The sequence below is a fragment of the Scyliorhinus canicula genome, chromosome 10 (assembly GCF_902713615.1).
Source record: "Scyliorhinus canicula chromosome 10, sScyCan1.1, whole genome shotgun sequence".
NCBI lineage: Eukaryota > Metazoa > Chordata > Chondrichthyes > Carcharhiniformes > Scyliorhinidae > Scyliorhinus > Scyliorhinus canicula.
The window spans coordinates 4232372-4237381 of record NC_052155.1 but is presented as its reverse complement, the minus strand read 5'-3'; positions in this window follow the sequence as shown (position 1 = coordinate 4237381).

Sequence of the window (5010 nt, the reverse complement as noted above, 5' to 3'; positions counted from 1 at the left end):
AGGAACCATATCTCCATCAACAACCAATGAATGTCAATAATATTTGTGTAAAAACCCTGCCTCCTACACCTCTGCATTCATTCTGATCCACAGCCCATGGTTAAAGGTACTTGTTTCGATGCACCACACCCACTGTTATAAATTGCACAAGGTGACAAACATCAAACATAAAAGTGACATCTTTGACAACACATATAGATTGTTTTTACTCCCACGAGATTATACAGCCACTAGTGGGGGAGTGGAGACATTATGAGGTTTCAGGCATCATGAAATGTGGAGGAAGCTCGGAGGAAATCCACGCAGACACAGGGCGAAGCTCGATAAGTCAGCTGCTCTTTTCCTGACAACTGATTTTCTGCATTTCCAATCTGCTAGGTTTAGGAATTCCCCAAGAGTCACATTGATGTTCTGAAAGTAATGTTGCTGATCTGAGGAGTAATGCAAGAACCTTGGGGCTGTTCCATTCAGAGTCTGTGCAAAAGCAAGTGAAGAGTATCGCTGAAGGGACAGAGGAGGCAGGGGAAGCGGCGGAGGACGGGGAGCAGGAGGGATAGAGAAGAGGGCACCGAGCGGGAGAGACAGAGACGTGGGTACTGAGCGCGATAGGGGGAGGGACTGAACAAGAGAGAGAGAGGGGGACCGAGCGAGAGAGAGAGAGGGGGACCGAGCGAGAGAGAGAGAGGGGGACCGAGCGAGAGAGAGAGAGGGGGACCGAGCGAGAGAGAGAGAGGGGGACCGAGCGAGAGAGAGAGAGGGGGACCGAGCGAGAGAGAGAGAGGGGGACCGAGCGAGAGAGAGAGGGGGACCGAGCGAGAGAGAGAGAGGGGGACCGAGCGAGAGAGAGAGAGAGGGGGACCGAGCGAGAGAGAGAGAGAGAGAGGGGGACCGAGCGAGAGAGAGGGGGGGTCGAGCGAGAGATAGAGAGGGGGACCGAGCGAGAGATAGAGAGGGGGACCGAGCGAGAGAGGGGGGGACCGAGCGAGAGAGAGAGGGGGGGACCGAGCGAGAGAGAGAGAGAGGGGGACCGAGCGAGAGAGAGAGAGAGGGGGACCGAGCGAGAGAGAGAGAGAGAGAGAGGGGGACCGAGCGAGAGAGAGAGAGAGAGAGGGGGGTCGAGCGAGAGAGAGGGGGGGTCGAGCGAGAGATAGAGAGGGGGACCAAGCGAGATAGAGAGGGGGGCCGAGCGAGATAGAGAGGGGGGCCGAGCGAGATAGAGAGGGGGGCCGAGCGAGATAGAGAGAGAGGGGGGGGCCGAGCGAGTTGGAGAGGGCGGCCGAGCGAGTTGGAGAGGGGGGCCGAGCGAGTTGGAGAGGGGGGGCCGAGCGAGTTGGAGAGGGGGGCCGAGCGAGTTGGAGAGGGGGGCCGAGCGAGTTGGAGAGGGGGGCCGAGCGAGTTGGAGAGGGGGGGCCGAGCGAGTTGGAGAGGGGGGCCGAGCGAGTTGGAGAGGGGGGCCGAGCGAGTTGGAGAGGGGGCCGAGCGAGTTGGAGAGGGGGGCCGAGCGAGTTGGAGAGGGGGGCCGAGCGAGTTGGAGAGGGGGGGCCGAGCGAGTTGGAGAGGGGGGCCGAGCGAGTTGGAGAGGGGGGCCGAGCGAGTTGGAGAGGGGGGCCGAGCGAGTTGGAGAGGGGGGGCCGAGCGAGTTGGAGAGGGGGGCCGAGCGAGTTGGAGAGGGGGGCCGAGCGAGTTGGAGAGGGGGGCCGAGCGAGTTGGAGAGGGGGGCCGAGCGAGTTGGAGAGGGGGGCCGAGCGAGTTGGAGAGGGGGGCCGAGCGAGTTGGAGAGGGGGGCCGAGCGAGTTGGAGAGGGGGGGCCGAGCGAGTTGGAGAGGGGGGCCGAGCGAGTTGGAGAGGGGGGCCGAGCGAGTTGGAGAGGGGGGCCGAGCGAGGGAGGATAAAAACCGAGCTAGAGAGAGGGACCGAGTGAGATTGGGACAGCAGGCGGGTCAGGGCGGGCGGGACAGGCCAATTTACTTTAGCCAGTGACTGGATAGCACAGATTTAAAGTGCCTGGTAGAAAGGTGAAGTGGGAGGTGAGGAAAAACCTGGTCATGCGGAGGGTTATGGTGCTCTGGAACTCTCAGTCTGAAAGGGCAGTAGAGGCAGAAACCTTCAACTCATTTAAAAGCTCTCTGGATATACACCTCAAGCGTGGTAACCTGCAGAGCCACGGACCAATGCTGGAAAATGGCTCACGCTGGGTGACTCATCCGTCAGCCAGCACAGGCGCAATAGGCCAAGTGGCCTCTTTCTGTGCCATAAACATTCTATAATTCTCATCTGAATGGCATTGTTAGCAACAAAACAAAAAGCAAGCTGAGGCAGAAAGTAAATAAGGTGAGGGTGGGGCGGGTTGCGCTGGAGCACAGAACCTGCAGTGCCTGGAGGGACTGCTTCACGGTTGCAGTTTTTCCAGGTATATTCATATGGAGAAACAAAGCAAATTGAAGCAGGAGGAGGCCATTCGGCCCTTCGAGCATGCTCCACCATTCATTATTTCTTTTATAAATTTAGAGTACCCAATTTACTTTTTCCAATTAAGGGGCAATTTAGCATGGCCAATCCACCTATCCTGCACATCTTTGGATTGTGGGGGTGAGACCCAAACAAACACGGGGAGAATGTGCAAACTCCACATGGACAGTGACCCAGAGTCGGGATTGAACCTGGGACCTCGGCGCCGTGAGGCAGCAGGGCTAACCCAATGCACCACCCGTGCTTCCCACGTCATTCATTATGGTCATGGCTGATCATCAAGTTCAATACCCTGATCTCACCTCCCACCCCCACCCCCACATATCCCTTTACCCCCGAGAGCTATATCGAATTTCTACACACATTTTAGCCTCAACTACTTTCTGTGGTCGTGAATTCCACAGATTCCCCGCTCTCTGGGCGAAGAAATCTCTCCTCACCTCAGTCCTAAAAGGTTTACCCCTTATCCTCAAACTATGACCCCTAGTTCTGGACTCCCCCACCATCGGGAACATTCTTTCTGAATCTACCCTGTCTAATCTTGTTAGAAACAAAAAATTCTATGAGATCCCCTGGCACTCTTCTAAACTCCAATGAATATCATCCCAACTGATTTAGTCTCTCCTCATATGACAGTCCTGCCATCCCAGGAATCAGCCTGGTAAACCTTCGCTGCACTCCCTCCATAGCAAGAACACCCTTCCTCAGATAGGGACACCAAAACTGCCCACAATACTCCGGCTGTGGCCTCACCAACGCCCTATACAACAGCAGTAAAACATCTCTATTCCTACTCTCAAATCCTCTCGCTATGAAGGCCAACATACCATTTGCCTTCTTTACTGCCTGCTGTGCCTGCGCGCTTACTTTCAGCGACTGATGCACGAGGAACCAAGGTCTCGCTGAATATCCACCTCTCAATTTACAACCCATTCCAATAATAATCGGCCGTCCTATTTTTGCTACCGAAGAGGATAACCTCACATTTATCCACATTATACTGCATCTGCCATGCATGTGCCCACTCACTCAGTCCAATTCCCACTGAAGCATCTCTGTATCCTCCTCACAGCTCACCCTCCCACCCAACTTTGTATCATCTGCAAATCTGAAGATAATACATTTAGTTCCCTAGTCCTCTCCCCCCAAACAAAGTATGGATCATCCAATGTAGACGTGTCAGGCAGGACACCAAGCAGGTACATACATGTATTAAGAATAGACCACAAGCACAGCCCAAAAGGCAATAACAGATAACATTTTCCTTTGTGAACTGATCAAATATTGCAGTGTGCCAAGTGTTGGAATAAAATCATAAACGTAACCTAACGGAGTCAGCTGCAAAACAATTGAACTTTGAACCATTGAGCAGTTTGCAGGTGTTTTTTGCTGGAGACTTTTGCAATCGGAGTTACTGTAGAGCAGAGCAACAGAACACATCCCTCCCCCTCAACATAATCACTAAATCTGGCAGGCACTGAGTCAGACCAGTCAGTCATACTCAGAAAATAATTGCATGGCCATATGGATCATCAATGATGTATGTTAGGTAGTGGGGGAAATTGGATAACTCCATCAAAGAGCCAGCACAGACACATTGGCCAGAATGGCCCCTGTGTGTACAGCATGACCCTATTTATTGTGGTGTTACTCTCATTCATTCGTCGGTGTCATCTTCCTTCCAGAATGTTAACCGCCTCAGATCTCCACCTCTATCTCTCACTGCTGTCCTCACACATTTCACAGACATCAACGACCATCTACTCCATTTTGCTCACCACAATGTTCACCTGTTTCCAGCTTCTACATTCTCTTTTGATTTTCCCTCCACTAACTGTCTCAGTCCATCGCCTGCTCAAACCACGCGATCAAAGTTTTAAATCTTCCTCTTGTTGACATCACGCACTAATGTCCTCTTTCCTGCAGCCATTTCCAGCAGTTCCTCACGACTTTATCTCCTTCTCACTTCCCGTTGTGACAGAATTACTGACACAAACACATTTACAAGTGGGCTCACAGAGAAGGAACCGGTCACAAGCCCCAGGACAAACAACATTCCTCTCTTTTAAACAACAACATAACATTAGCCGTCTCCCAACATCTCAGCCATGGATGGCGAGGGTTGGAAAACACTCAGAGCCTCTGCTATTTCTTCCCTAAACAATCCAGGGTATCTTTCACCCAGGCAAGGGGGGACTTGTCAATTTCAATGTTATTAGTTCCCTCTCACTTGGTTTATCCCATCCAATATTTCACACCGTCTCGGGGTGGGTCGTCCCAGAGGTTAACAGTGAGGGAGGGATTGACAGGGAAAGAGGTAGGAGACAAGGGGGGGGGGGGGGGGTTGACAGGAGGGGTGATTGACGGAAGGGGAGGGCTGACAGGGAGGGGGGGAGGGGGGGGTTGACAGGGAGGGGGGGGGGGGTAGGGGAGGGTTGACAGGGAGGGGGGGGGGAGAGGAGGGTTGACAGGGAGGGGGGGGGGGGGAGGGGAGGGGTTGACCAGGGAGGGAGGGGGGAGAGGGGAGGGAGGGGGGGAGAG